Source organism: Lissotriton vulgaris, chromosome 2_1 (assembly GCF_964263255.1).
Source record: "Lissotriton vulgaris chromosome 2_1, aLisVul1.2, whole genome shotgun sequence".
NCBI lineage: Eukaryota > Metazoa > Chordata > Amphibia > Caudata > Salamandridae > Lissotriton > Lissotriton vulgaris.
In genome coordinates, this window is record NC_141687.1 from 165,355,101 (window position 1) to 165,371,176 (window position 16,076).

The window sequence follows — 16,076 nt, forward strand, 5'->3', positions numbered from 1 at the left end:
AGGCCATTATCAGTGAGATGTTGTACATAGGCGACAGCAGAGGGCTTGTCACTGAAATGCCACAAATATGACGGATGCAGGCAGTACCAAGAAGGCGTTATCAGCCAGCCATCACAAGTCCAATCGTTTCACGTTGATGTGTGTATATCACTCTAAAGTCTGTAACACATGACATGATCACAGATCTCACGTGTGATGGATACAGACTGAAACAAAGGGCGTTTTTACCGAGATACATCTCCGACAGAGACGGGCTGAAATTAATGTAGTGCATATCACTGAAATATCACATGTGAAATGGAAAGGAAGTGCAGCAGAGCAAGGTAATATCACCAATATATCATATCTACAAGAGAGACAGGCAGAAACGGAGTGCATGATCACAGATATGACACGTGACGGATAAAGACTGAAAATAAAGGGCATTATCACTGAGATACATCTGCAACAGAGACGGGCTAAACTGTAGTGCATATCACTGAAATATCACACGTGAAATGGAAAGGAAGTGCAACATAGCAAGGTAATATCGCCAATATATCACATCTGCAAGAGAGACAGGCAGAAACGGAGTGCATGATCACAGATATCACACGTGAGATGCGAACAGACTGTAAAGGGGGATGTGAAAGCTGAAATATCAGATGAGGCAGATACAAGTCGCAGGAGGTAAATATCTGTGGCAAATCGCCTAGTGACACTGGTAATTGATCGCACACGAGTCAATTGAAACATACAACCGAGGGTCTAATATCTGAAGTGCTGCGTGGAAATTTGAGACAGGCTGCATTTTCGCAGGGACACTTACCGAGATATCACATGACAGGAGAGCGAGATTTCTAGCATTTCGTGTGGAAGATAAAGGTTATCACTGACATCCTACATTAGGGATACAGACTCCAACAGATGACATTATGAATGAGATAGCAGGCTGCAGGGGAGTGAATAACCATTGGTGTGTGGCAGACATCTTCTGAGCACGGCGTTCAGTGTCTGTTGCTTCTCTCTGCGGCGTCTTTCTGGTCCGTAGCCTCCAGTCCACTCATCCATAAAGTAGGAAACACTACACCCTGCCGTGCTGCTTAGCAGTGCTTTCTACTTTATGGACGGCTGAACTGCTCCTCATCTTCTCAGGCGATGACTCCTCTTCGGATGGGAGAGCCCCACCATGTCTGGGTGACATCCTGAACAGCCATCACACACTGACCACTTCCCTTCTCCGGATATGTGCAGGTCTGCACCGCTTTCCCCTGAACACGACCAGCATGAACATGTACTAACATGTACTGGAAACATCAGTCAAAGGGCACAGCACATATCACAAGAGGATACCTTGTAATAAGCCCTGTGGCATTCTGGTAGATATAGTCCTTGCATTTTATATTTCATGTTTCAATATTCATTTAAGCAGTTAAATACTGTTCAAGTGCCAACGTTATGTTCACCTTTCATTTAAGCATATAATACAACTCAATGTACCAGGAACACCAAGGAAGGCTTCAGTTCACTTCCCCCATCAGACCACCTCAAAATGTTTGGGTGTTCTCCACCTCTCTTGACTATCACTGGATAGCACTGGATTGCACCACTACATGCAATATTCTCTCCCACCCAGTGGCTTCTTCTGGGTTCCACAGAGGGAAAGAGACATGGGGTTATATCTGTGCAGATCCTCAGGTTTAACCCCCAAGTCAGAGTCTCTGGTACAAAAGGCTCTGAGGTGAGGCCGTGCTCTGCACTGCTTCCTGGTCAGATCTGAACCACAGGAAAAGCCCTCACAAATAATCACCAATCAAACCAGCCCCAGGGTGCAGGAGGCTGCATCTATAATGAGTCCATGGCAGCATGGTTTGGTCATGCGAGCCCCCAACCTGAAGCCTTCCAGGGAAATGCCAGAGAGGCAGAACGGCCAATGACTTTGGCCCTCAGAAATAGACCCACTACTAAAGGATGATCATGACCGTCAGCTCCTGGATCTCCTGCTAACACTAGCTTGCAAGGTAGTCCTATGCAATTGGAAATCAACATCTGAGGTCTCTTTTAATGCCTGGAGAGAATGGCTGTCCTGCATTAGGGGCACTGACAATCCTGCTCTTCACTCATCACCATGGCAGGTTACCAACAAAAAACTATGGTCTTCTTTAGACCAGGCCTCCTTTACCTTCGATCCACCATGATACACCAGCAATGAGATCAACTCTTAGTAAATGTGGGGGTGCTGGATGCACGAATTGTACTGGTTATATCCTGCCCATATGGGCTTACTAGACTTAGACACAATGTGCAGGGATGACAAGTATACCTGGTATTATCTGATAAAATTTGGATGGAGAGCTCTACGGAACTGTGCACAACCGTGAAGATTGCAATGATGGCATATTTTATTGTTTACCTTGCTCATTTATTTATTTATTTGTTTATCCATTTATTTATTCATTCATCTCATCTCATTTACAGATTCGGTCTGATGTTACCTTCTTGTTTTCATTATGCTTTATTTTCCGTTCCTGTATGTATTGTTCTATATGCATTGATCCATGCTTGACCACGGCGTCACTCCAATACGAATGTAAATCTACTGATGCATTATGGCCGTTATCATCTTTGTTTTTGCTCAATAAAAAAGATTTGAACTCAAAAAAGAAAGGGTAAGAAAGCCCCACACAAATCCCACACTGGTACAATAAGAATGATTGGGCAATGATTGAGTGGTTACAAAGATCAGATTGACTAGATGGTCAGGCTCATTGAATGCTCAGCTGGCCACAATTAGTGCTCAGATTTACTAAGCTGCAGCTGAATGAAGCAAATCTGCATGTGGGACTCTCCACCAGTCCTCACCGAGGGCCACTAACTACAGGTGAGGAAAAGCGGACTGCTCCTGGGGGAAAGGTCTATTGTTTTGGATGGGGAAGTGAAACAGGTCAGAACCGCTTTGAAAATGATACTACAAGGAAATATGTGTTTCTTCAATGATGCGGGGGGGCGGGTGGATTCCTAAAGTATGGGAATATCAAGCCTTCTAAATGATTCAGGAGGGAAACGTCTTCTAAAGGGGAGGAGGGGAAGCAGGCTTCTAAATGGTGCATACAGAGAGCCTCTAAATGGTGCAGGGAACATTCTACTTCAAGGGCTCAAGAAGGTCCAGTAAAATGAAATCGGAAAGGGGGCCTTTTAAAGGATGCAAGGAAGGCCGCCTTCTACATGACACATGCAAGGGGCCATCAGAAATAATGTACTCCAGGGCCTCCTCAACTGATGCAAGGAACGATGGTTTCCAAAATGATACAGAAAAGGGGAGTTCTAAATGTATGTAAGGAAAGCAGACATCTAATATGGTGCAAATGATTCCCAAAAAGAGGCTGAGACCTAAAAATACGTACCCGTCACAATGTGGAAAATATTTTAAGAGAGTGGTTCTCAGATCTGGGGAGTGAGCCTCTTAACCCCCCTATAAGCGAAAATAATCCACAAACTGATTAATGAAAGAGATCAGCATCCACAATTTGTTACAAGTAAAATCAGATAAAATGAAGCTGTTGTTATGAAGATTTGATGCTGACATGGGCTAGAACTGTTTCACTGCACAGCTGCGAATATTTCTCCAATACTATGAAGATTCCGTACGTTCTGATAAAGGTTACCTTTACATTTGAAAACTGAAATATGAATAGATGTTATAAGTCAAATAGTACTATAGGGACCAAGCCCTGAAGAAGTCTGGAATGGAACAAAACGCGTTGGCTACTTTTTATACAACATGATCAGAAGTTGATTGGAGTCTGTGCAATTTCAATCCAAATGCTTTCTATGAATGAATTGCTTCATTTTCTCTGATTTTACTTGCAACAAATAGTGGGTGCTGATCTCTTTCAGTAATCTAATGTGGTGCATCCAAGGGGACTTCTGTAATCAAGCATGGAAGGACAACATTCAAAATGATGTATGGAACAAGCTCTTAGAAAAGGAAGGAGGGTTCCAGACTCGATGGAAAGACGAATGGATTCTTAAATAATGCAGAAAATAAAGTATCCTGGTGGGAAGGAGGGAAGGAGAGCTCCTATGAAGAAGCAGAGGTAGAGGTCTAAAGTGATGCAGGAAAGGGGCAGATATTATATGACAAGGATGCATGTCTTACAAAGTGATACATCGAAGGGTGTCTCCTAAAATGAGACACAGAAACTAGAAGAGGCGTGGGCTGTGGGGTAACTGGAGGAATTTCCCAATAACCCAGTGCATCTGAAGGGAGGGTAGGCTTAGGGGTGCCGAGGAGTCAGACTGCCGATCTCGCAGAAATGTACAAAGGGGAAATCCAGCTTTGTTTTAAGGCTCATGCAGCGACTGTTCTAGTTGAGGGATCAGGGAGCTGTCAAATATGAGGACACATTGAGCTGGAGGCGTCGAGAGAGCCGAAGAAAATGCTGTGTCCAGGACCAATATCCTCTTGTAATGCTGGGATCGCAGAACCCAGGTAGTGCAGGTCTTTCTTTGTGCAGCCATTTAACTGCACGTGAGGAACCCGATGGAATTCTAGCTGTGGCATCACTACAAACCTGTGATAATAAAATGACATCACTATAGTAATAAACAATGGTGGTTGAGTTCTGACATCACAGTGCTTGCTGCCAGCCCCCTCCAATCAGTGTCTGTTACCACAGAAGGCGCCAAAGGCCCGAGCTAGGGCGGTGGCACTCTCTTTATGCGACTCTCACTTGTGTAGCGCACCTCCCTCACTGACCTGCCCTCGCAGCGCTCTTTAACTTGACACTCATTCTTCTCACCTGAGCCTTCGTCTGAAACTTCACAGCCATTATTAACCAGCAGCTCTTCGTTTATTGAATGCAGTAATGCACTGTGGAAAATGCAAAGGGAAATCCGTCGCATGTTAACACTCATCTTCAAACCAGAAAAGGAGATTCGAAAAATGCCTCAGACCATTTCTTTCACCAATTAAAGGCTGGAAATTAGTTTATTGCTGTACAGATAGCGTTGACGCTAGTACCAAGAAAGTCTTGCGCCGGAGGCAGCATTATGCCAAGTAATGAATGTTAGGAAGGGTCACGTTTTATAAAAAAAAACGTACATTACAACTAATCTCGGAATTCAACCACCTAATAACGGAACCAACCTTTTGCCCAGTTCCATATGTTAACTTCGCTCATATGTGAGCCTTTCCTTATGACATAGGATGGTGGGTGTTCATGATAAACCACCGCACCGTATGTCATAAGGATACTCCCTATCAGAGAGGAGTGCGGTATAAACCTACAGAGGAACGAGGGGAAACGTGTTTTTTCGCTCTAACGTCAAATTTCATGCCTTAAAAAATTACAAAAGCAGCATCTCCAACTTGGCAGGATAGTGCTGTGCTCTGCAGACTCGGTATATTACATCAATATCTGTGCTCTAATCATAGGTGGCTGGTGTCAAAGAATGCTGGTGTAATATCCTTTCCTTACAGCAGGGGGAACTGTTGCCTATCATCTGTCACCCAACTAAACAATGCTCATTTCTTCAATGAAAGGAAATGAAGAAAAGGTTCTGTCCACCCTGTTGGTATTCAAATCTTTTACCAATAGAGCCTTGGCTACTGTTGAATTAGCCCACGGAGATCTTTTACCAGATTAAGATAATAGTACCCCATGTCCAAAGTCTGGCTTTCTAACAGCATAAGCTACTGTTACCCCACCTGATGGTGCATATTTTAACATGGGTCCGGGTCGAATAAAAGGTTAAAGCTGCCCTGCACGGTTCTGGCCTGCGAACCGCAGGTTGCACCCGCTATTTTCACCAATTTACAATACCCGCCTGGGGTGTCTCATCGTGTTTACGCTCACATCTAGAATTATAGTGTCGGAAGGAAGGGCAATTAATGCCTTGATCCGAATCTGCGATTTTCTAATAACTGAAGATCCAACGGGTTTTAATAAACTGATAGAACAGATAAGTGGAACAAATAGGTCTGATCTCAGGTAATATTTCTGAGCCCACCGAGGGTCCTTCCTGATGCGGGACTCCTCTCTAGGAACATTAAATGAGAAACATGCCGGGGCCTCTAGGAGGTGGGTAGGCCTGGGGGTCAGTCGCACACAAGGCACAACAGGACGAGTGTGCTCCAGCCCTACTCAAGCAGAAACGCGTTTCTCTAAAAATACGGTGGCCGAGGAGGGGCAGATGGAAGTATCAGTGTCAGGTAGAGCTTGGTTGGTTCCTCCCCTGCCCTCCACCATTGTAGGCCGGCCCGGTGCCACTGGTCGGGCTGATGGAGGGTGACCTAGGTCCTGTCATGGTTTGAGGGTCTCACTTCAAGTCCTGCTTGGAGACAGCTTGACGCCTCTGGAAGGAGGGCCGGGGGATGAGGAAGGGTGAGCACATGTCAGGCGCGGCCTGACTGGCACTTCGCCCGCCCTCGTGCCCACAGACCAGGACGGTGGCTCTGCCGTCTCGAGCCAGCACATGTCCAACGCAGCTCACCGGGCCCCCGCCCTGAGAGCAGAACTGCTTTCGATACGGGTCCTCTCCGAGAGCCTGCGGCCCACCCCGGACCCCAACTGGAGAGAGTGTCTCTAGGGACAAAGATAACCCTCTATAGTGGGGGCACCAGAGACCCAGCGAGGGGCAGGAAGGCAGTCACTGCTCCAGCGGGGGCCGCGATCTGCGGGAACGCAGGTATGAGCTTGAACCCGGGGTGTCACCGTTAAAAGGTGGGGGGGGGGGGGGGTCCCCATTTTGTGGCTTTGCTTGGAGGGAGCCACACAGAAGTATCACTTTAAAAGCCCAATGTAAGGCTTTACTCTTGTGGGGTGTGGCATGGTAGAGTTTACTCCGGGGGTAAATGGGGGCGAATTACTCTTGAGGGTGCGGGAGGGGTCGGTCTCATGGTATGGCTTCTCTCTAACGGAGAGGGTTTTACGTTTGGAGGGTTCGTGGTGATGTGAGGCTTGCCGCGGGAGGTGTTCCCTTGGGGGCCCGCAGTGTCACCTCGTGGCAGAGGGTCTTGTGGAAGGGATTAATCGTAAATCAGGGGCAGTGGGTATCCTCGGATTCTGATAAACAAGTGGACCGCAATGAAGGGCAACCCACGTGTCTTCTAGAGAAAGTATCACAGCAAGAGAACCCCAAACTGAAGACACGCCAAATGTCACCCTAAACACCCCCCCCCCCCCCCCCCCCCCAAGAACGCCTCACATGGAGGGGACGTAGCAGACAGCGTGGAAGTCCGAGCAAGTCAGGCAGAGAGGCGACCAAGAGAGTACCTTAGACTGAGAGATGGCCACAGTGAACAAGGGTCAGTGAAGCAGCGTGCCTACCTCTGGGTGTTTTCTCCCATCTCGTGGCTGCAGTGATGAGTGGTAAGGGGGGCTCCTGCCATGGATGTGCCCACCCTGCAAAAAAAAGGCTTGTTAACATTGCGTGCAGATACCCCACCCCTGGCCAGAGGGCATGAACATCCCTTATTGTCAGCATTCTTTCCAGTTCCGTCCTGGTGTTCTCTCTTCTCTGGGCGCCCGCTGGACACGCTGGCAAGGGTCTCAAGTTGCCCCAATGTTCGCGGAGCTTGCCACCTGTCCTCGTGGTGGCCCTCGTTTACTTCCCCGTTGAATCTGGCCTGTCTAGAGACTCAGCTGGAAAAGAACCCACGAGAAGGCGCGGAGTCACTTTTAACCTACCACCGACCCACGTGCTCCAAGAAGTTACAGCAGCAGGAAACGCAAGGACCGCCAGGGGCGGGGCCGAGGAGGGCAGATGGGGAAGAAAGCGAGAGAGAAAGTGGGCGAAGGCGGGGGCTGGAGGGGCGGCAGCACTTGGGCAGAAAGGGAAGTGAACGGCGAGAGAAGATAGCGAGAAGCAACCAAGGGAGATAATGACGATCAGCAGAACGTCAACCACAAGAAGTCTTTCTAAACCCGAGGCGAGAAGAGAGAAGGCGGGGGCAGGGCAGAAGGGCGAGACAATGGGGCATGGGCACAGATGTCTTGTGAAGGCCGGGTGGCGCCACTTGAACAAGAAAAGGACTAAATGGGTCGATTTAAAGGAGGTAGATAGGACGCGAGCCCATAGAGGAAACCCACTCCTGGCATGTGAGGCTTCGAGCCCTTCTCGAGCCCCAAACACCCAGCACTGACAAGACAACTCCATCAAAGCACAAAGCACGAGCGGCCCAGTAGAGCGCGAGACACAGGAGGGCCGAGAGGGGTCAAAGGGACATCACTGCGGAAGTTGCATCTTATCTCAGGAGGCGAGGGACTGAGCCTGACTCCTGCGTCTGAGACACCAACAGCAGCTGAGACACTGGGGAGGGGGGGGGGGGGGGGATACTTGCACTCCTGAAACATCTGTACTCTCTACACAACGAAAAACCACTGTGGGGTGTTAGCTCTGGGTACCTCGAGTACTTGGTGAGGTGAACATACAAACTCTAAATATCCCCACATCTAGATGGGTCTAGCAGGCGTAATGGTATATTGCTTTTAGAAATCAGCCATCTGATAAAATGTTGCATATGAAAACGTTGCCACAAATGGCCGTTTTTTCCTACTCATTTTCACTATTTCATACTTTTGCATAGGTGGCACCACAGCATGGCCCCAAATACCGCATCTACCCCTATGCTTATCTATCAATTTCTTTTTTGTCGTGGACTCTTCGCCCACCCACAGAAGTGCAGTGCCATTCTTATCAGTTGACATGTGAGAAACTCACAGTGGTAGGACATTTGTGGCTACCTGCAGATTCCAGAAGTTTTTCCTCAAAGAAATTTGGGGTAAAATGTATGTTTTTAGTCATAGTTTGAGGTTGTCAGAGGGGCGTGGCTAGCAGCCGGCGATGGTGGCTGCTTAAACTTAGGGCCCTGTATTCGAGCCGGAATTCATCCTGCAAACTAGGTGCCCGGAACTCCCTACTGACCACTAAAGCGTGGGAAAGGGGTACCCCCCTCCGGGCTACGAACGCGAAGGCAGCGGTGACCAGGAAGACCCCCTGAGTGATCCTCACTGGCGAGCCGGGAGCTCCAACACGTTGGGAAGGGGGATTTGGGGGGCAGCCGAGCCACGAGGTCTGCCCCCCGGGCAGGTTTGGAAGGGGGAAGTGGGTATCATGGGGGCTGCCATTTTGCCGCCGATTGGGCTGCCTAGTATAGCCCAAAGGCAGCCTAAATTAGACCAACAAGCCCAAAAAGGCTATATATGGGGGCCACACTTCCGCCCAGCCACCATTTTAGGTATTGTAACCTGGTGGCTGGGAGTGTATTCAGCAGTTTGTCGTTTCGTGGCGGTTTGTTTGAAGTTTTGGTCATGTCAGGCGCGGAGAATGTTTGTGTTTTAGAAGCCATCCGCCTGCTGAGTGAAGCAGTGCGGATGGACCTTTTGGTGGGGCCACAGGTGGCGCGGCCGGTGAGGCAGGCGTCCTTCGGCGTGGCGGCGGCCGTTCTGGCCTGCTCGCCGCCGAGGAAGGCACCGAAAATGCAGGTGAGTCTTCGGGGCTGCGCCGATGTCAGGAGCGCGGCCCCGGAAGACGGAGAGTTGCTGGCGGCTGGTGAGCGGGCGAGGCGCGTTGCCAGGGGCGCCTCGCCGCGCTTATGTGGAGGAAGGCAGCGGGAGGAAGGCACAAGAAGAAGGCCGAGCGGCCGCGCGTGGAGTTGCGCAGCCGCCCGGGCTTCGCAGAGCTTGGCGGGGGGGGGGGGGTGCGGGAGGATGCGGGGCCCCGGGGGAGAGCGAGAGGCAGGGCGAGCGAGAGCGAGGGAGGAGGGGGCGGGGGGACGGGAGACTGGAGCGTGGTCTGGGAGAGGGGGAGGGACGGGACAGGGAGGAAGTGCGGAGGAGGGACAGGCCATGAGGAGGCATTATGAGAGCCTCTCGCCGGCCCGGCAGGGGGCAGGGGGGAGGGGCAGAAGTGCTGGGAAGAAGGGTGTGAAAGGGGGGGTGCGGGGAGGGGTGGGAGGAGCAGGCAAGGGGCGGGGGGAGGGGGGAACGGTTGGGGGGAGATGGGGGAAGAACAGGGGCATGGAGGGGGTGGATCTCCACTTCTGTTTGACTCGGAGGGCAGTGAGCGGGAGTGGGAGGGGCTAGATGTGTTTGCGTCGTGGGAGAAAGGGCTCAGGAAGGCTCGAATGGCGGCGGCGGAGGAGGCGGGTCAGGGGGGGATAGGCGGGTCCGTCTGGGCGGGTAGAGGTGGGCCCTGGGATGGGTGGCGGCGGGGAGCTGGAGGGGGCGGGGTGGGTCGGGGAAGGGGGGAGATGGCGGTCGACGGAGGAGCAGGGGTAGGGGGCTCAGCTGGAGCGAGGATGAGGAGGAGGGTGGGGCGGGGGATGGCTGGGGGGATTGGTACCGGGCGGGCGGGGCGGCGCAGTGGCAGGGACCCAGCACACCAGCAATACCTTTTTTATTGCAGGGAGATAGCCGGCGCGGGGGAGCGGACTTGGTAAGGCTTGGGGTGGCCCAACTGCACCAAGGAGAAGGGAGGGCAGAGCTTCCCGCGGCGAGCCTGGAGACCACGAGGGATCACGGCGCGGCTGGCTCAAGAAGGCCCCTGGCGGGCTCGCCGGTCCCAGCACCCACAGGGCCCAAACAGCTTGGGGAACAGCAGAGATCATGGAGCACCGGCAAAGAGGACTATTTTAGATTGAGTGGGGGCAGAGGCGAAAGGAGGGCCTCTGGCAGGTTTCAGTCGGCACCGCCACCGGCGCGCCGGAAGTTTAGGTGGGGAGGTGTGGAGTTGACAGAAGGAGAGGACAGTGTGGAGGAAGGGGAAGTGAGAGATGGGCCGGGCGGACGGGGGTCCGGTAATGTTGTTAGTTCTTTTTTACAGGTGTCACGGGGCCTGGGTGCCGCGGCGGCCCGGGCACAGTCGGGAGGCAGATCGGCGTCAGACAGGAGAGTCGAAGAACGGCGAGGGGATGCTTTGATTACAGGTAAAAGCGGGGAGGCGCCGCGGATGGTGTCGGTAGGGGTGGGGGGAGGTGGGGAGGTGGGGGTGGAGGATCGGCTATGCAAGGAGAGGTATGTGGTGGACCGGGGTGTGGGGACGGATGTGGCTGCGCCTGGTGGAAAGGGCAGGGGCCCAGCGGGGTTGTCGGCTGAGGGGAAAGTGGCGAAGCCAGAGGCGGAGGGAGATGCGGGCAGCGCAGCAGTGGGCAGCGCAGCAGCAGAGGAAGAGGGCGCGAAGAAGCCTGAGAGTAAAGAATTGAAGTTTAAATGGCTCCCTTATATGGGAGTCACGAAGTCGCTAGGGGCGCATTCGATGGCGTCCACTAAAGAAAAGATATGGAAGGGAGAATATGTGGAATTGTTGAAATTGTTGCACTGGGAGGTTTGGTCGAAGGAAGGGTGGAAGGAGGAGGAGTATGAGCTGCAGAAGCGCCCAAGGGTGCCGCTCACAATTGAGAACTGGACGGCAGCGTTTTTGATTTTCGCAAGTGTATATTGCGAGAAGTTTCCGGAGAGGTCGGCGTCCCTTTTTAAGTACACGGACGTCATTCTGAAGGCGCAGATTACGGAGGGGGGGTTTGCATGGGCGCAGTACGACGAGGAGTTCAGGGCAAGGATGGCGTGGGACCCGGAGGCAAAGTGGGGCGAGCTGGATTGCGATTTGTGGCAGCACACGATGGGCCTGGCGGGGTCGGGCAAGACTATATTTACCGCCAGCGGGCTCCCGATAATATATCAGCCCTTTCAAGGGCGACCCACCCGGGGAGGGGTGGGGGATGGAGCCAAGAGCCAGCCCGGGACCGCGGGGCCTTGCTGGGACTTTAATAAAGGGGCGTGTGCCAGAGAGCATTGCCGTTTTCAGCACAAATGCTCTGGGTGCGGAAGATATGGGCACCCTGTGTTGCGCTGCTGGGGACCACCCGGACAGCAGCACGGCGGCACACACGCGGCGGCGGGAGCAGCGCGACCCGGGAGCAGGCAGCCGTCGGGAAGCGGCCGGAGTGGCAAAGGGCTCGTACGCCGGTTAGATTGGATAGGATGACGGCGGCCCTACGCACTTACCCGGACGCGGCGGCTGCGGAACGTCTGCGGATCGGGTTTCAAGGCGGGTTTAGGCTGGGATACGAGGGTCCTCGGGTGCGGCGATGGGCGGACAATTTGCGTTCAGCACGGGAGCACACGGAGGTGGTACAGAGTAATCTGGATAAGGAGGTACAGGAAGGGCGCATGGCGGGGCCTTTTGAGGATTGGCCAATGGCAGACCTGATAGTGTCCCCTATAGGTGTGGTGCCCAAAAAGGAGACTGGGCAGTTCCAGCTTATACAGCATCTGTCGTGGCCGGACGGCGGGTCGGTCAATGACTTTATCAATGAGAGCGAAGCCACAGTGGTGTACTCCTCGGTGGAGGTGGCAATGGCATTGGTGGTGAAGGAAGGAAGAGGCGCGGTGATGGCCAAGTGCGACATCAAGTCGGCTTTCCGGTTACTGCCTGTTCACCCAGACAACTGGGGCCTACTGGGGATCCAGTTTCACGGCCACTGGTATGTGGACAAGGCGCTGCCAATGGGCTGCTCGATGTCCTGCGCGCTTTTTGAATGTTTTAGCACGTTCCTGCAGTGGTTTTTTTACGGAACGCACGGGTCACCAAGTAGTCACGCACTACCTGGATGACTTTTTCTTGGTCGTTATCCCAGACTCCACGAACTGCCAGGTGGCTCTGGACAGCTTTCAGGAGATCATGGTGGACCTGGGGGTGCCGCTGGCACCGGAGAAGACAGTGGGGCCAGGCACTGCGCTGTCATTCTTGGGTATTGAGATCGACTCAAGCTTGATGGAAGCATGGCTACCGGTGGACAAAAAGCAACAGATGCTGGGCCTGCTGGAGGTGATGGTGGCCAGGAATAAGGTGACAGTGTTGGAAGTGCAAGTGCTTTTGAGGCACCTCAACTTAGCGTGCAGGGTGGTGCGGGTCGGTAGGACGTTTTGCAGACGACTAGGCCGGGCGTTGACGGGGCGGAGGCCTCCACATCATCACGTGCGCGTGTCGGCGGGGGTGCGGGAGGATTTGCGGATGTGGCGGTTTTTCCTGCACCAGTTCAACGGAGTGCCCTTACAGCGGGACGTGGACTTGGTGTGGGATGTGCAGATCTTCTCGGACGCGGCGGGCAGCGAAGGCTTCGGGCTCTACTGGAACGGGAAGTGGTGCGCAGAGAGATGGCCCCCAGAGTGGTCAGGGGGCGGGAGGAGCATTGCTTTCTTGGAGCTCTTTCCTTTGGTAGTAGCAATCTGGCTGTGGGGAGAGGTGCTGGCACATCGTCGAGTGACTTTTAATGTGGACAATATGGCGGTGGTGCACGTCGTAAATCGCCAGTCCGCCAGAGATGAACAGGTGTTGAAACTGTTGAGAGTGTTTGTGCTGGGCTGTTTGCACCATGTCATTGCTTTTCGCGCGGTGCATGTCCCAGGAATTGACAATGACATTGCGGACGCTCTGTCTCGTTCGCAGTGGGGGAGATTCCGTGGGTTAGCCAAGGAAGCAGAACGAAAACCGACTCCACTGCCGGCGCAGATGTGGGACACAGGCCACACCGGATGTTGCAGCTGGTTCTAGGATCCTTGGCAGAGTCAACCAGAACAGCGTATGTGGCAGCCTGGGGGGAGTTTGTGGCGACCGGGGCGTGTTGGCGGCCGCCGGGCAGGGACAGGCAGGAGGAGGTGGTACAATACTTACTGGAATTGATTGGCAGGGGATTGTCGAGAGTGACGATAGCGGGTAAGCTGGCGGGGATCAGTTTCATGGGTAAGCTACTGTGGAGATACGCCCCGACCGCAGGTGAATTGGGGTCTAGGATGTTGGCGGGTTGGGCGCGGGAGTGCGGGCAGGGGGGTGCAGTGCGGCGGCCGGTGTCAGTGGAATTGTTGGGCAGAGTGGTGGCGATGCTGCCGCGAGTGTGCAGGGATGGCAGGGAAGCATGCCTGTTCAGGACGCTGATGGTGTGGATGTTTGCGGGGGCTTTCCGGGTGTCTGAGCTGTTGGGTTCTAAGGCTGAACGGGGCTTGGAATGGGCGGAGGTGCGAGTGACTCAGTCGGAGGTGTGTCTGTGGCTGCGTAAGTCCAAGACGGATCAGAGGAGTGTGGGGTCTTGGGTGACCATGGAAAGGGGGGAGGAAGGGAGTGAGTGTCCGGTGCTGTGGGGTAGGAGATGGAAGACCGCATGTGCAGCGAATGGTCTGGTGTTTCAGCACGCGAATGGGAAGGGGGCGACGGGGCGCCAGCTTTTGGGAGTGTTGCGGAAGACCTTGGTCAGATTGGGTGTGGATGGGCGACAGTTTGGCACGCATTCCTTTCGGATAGGGGCGGCGTCTGAGGCACACCGTCGGGGGCAGGGAAGGGGGGCCATCATGCGCTTGGGTAGGTGGACATCGGATTGTTATTGCCGCTATGTGCGCAGTGCAGAACCAGCAGGGGCGCGCATGGTGGAATTGGGGGGACAGTGTTGATTGACATTTGTTTCTAATTTCAGGTTCGGTGGCGGGCCCCTCATCCCGGGATATGTTGATCTGGATTGTGGGACACTCGTTTGTGAAGAGAGCGAAACTACAGGCACAGGATAGCTATTTCGGGGATGGTTCGGGTTTCAATCCGGATTTGTTCAGGGTGTTCTGGTCAGGGAGGGGGGGCATGAGATGGACAGAGCTGGTCACAACCTTGAATGGTTTAGTGTGCGGGGGGCGTTGCCCTGACGTGTTGGTCCTCCACTTGGGGGAAAACGACCTGGTGCAGGAAACGCGTTTGGTGCTGATGAGAGCGATGCGGCGGGATCTGGCAGAGCTGCGCAGGTGTTGGGCAGGGTGTGCGGTGGTCTGGACCGAGTTGGTGCCACGCAGAGTGTGGCAGGGAGCAGTGAAGCCGCAGGCGGTGGATAAATCGAGGCGGAAGTTGAACGTGGAAATGGTGCGGTTCTGTCAGCATTTTGGTTTTACGCGCATATGGCACAGGGACATCAAGTACGATGCGCTGGAGATGTTCAGAGGAGACGGAGTGCATTTGTCCCGCATTGGAATGGACCTGTATCTGTTGGAGCTTCGGGAGGTGTTGGCGAAGTTGTTGGGGGTTCGCCGGGAGTAAAGGTGTCTGAGACGTACGCGGAGGTGACCGGGGGGGAAGGGGGTTGTGGGGGGGGCAGGGAAAGGGGGAGGAGGTGTAATCACCTACCCCACTTTCCCTGGGTGGCGGAGTTTGGGTTGATGTTGGCCAAGTTTGGCTGGTGTTCGGGTCTTTATCATTATGTTTGGGGATTTGGGGAACGGGAGCGGGGAAAGGGTAAACAGTTTTGGAGTTACATTAGAGGGGCTTAGTTACAGTTGCAATAAGGCAGATAGGTCTGGAGGTATTGACAGGTTTTGGAGTTAGGATGTAGGGGAGAAAAGTGGATACATGAGAATGTTATGGAATTGTATATTTGTATATGCATTGTGGGGGGATTGTATTTTGTGGGGATCGTAGGGGTGGAGGGAGACAAAACCTAAGGGGTCAGGTAACTCGATGTTTAGAGAGGTGTTAGTTTTGTGAGGCGGTTGCCAGTTTTAATATATGTGATGTGCACCTGTTTCAAATAAAGCGGCCTTTTACACACACAAAATGGTAGTCGGTCTTGATTGCCCCCTTCATCCCTCCCAAGGGGGATTTGGGGGGCAGCCGAGCCACGAGGTCTGCCCCCCGGGCAGGTTTGGGAGGGGGAAGTGGGTATCATGGGGGCGGCCATTTTGCAGCCGATTGGGCTGCCTAGTATAGCCCAAAGGCAGCCCAAATTAGACCAACAAGTCCAAAAGGGCTATATATGGGGGCCACACTTCCGCCCAGCCACCATTTTAGGTATTGTAACCTGGTGGCTGGGAGTGTATTTGGCAGTTTGTCCCACCCTCCCACCCTTAAGATGGGGCTCCGGGGGGAGTGGAATTTGGCCGGCATGTTTTTGGGTGCGGCGTTTGGGACAGGTGCACAAGGGGTTTTTTTGCTGTATGGATTTGTCGCTTTGAGCAGGTGCAGGCAGAGTTTGGGTTGATGTTGGCCAAGTTTGGCTGGTGTTCGGGTCTTTATCATTATGTTTGGGGATTTGGGGAACGGGAGCGGGGAAAGGGTAAACAGTT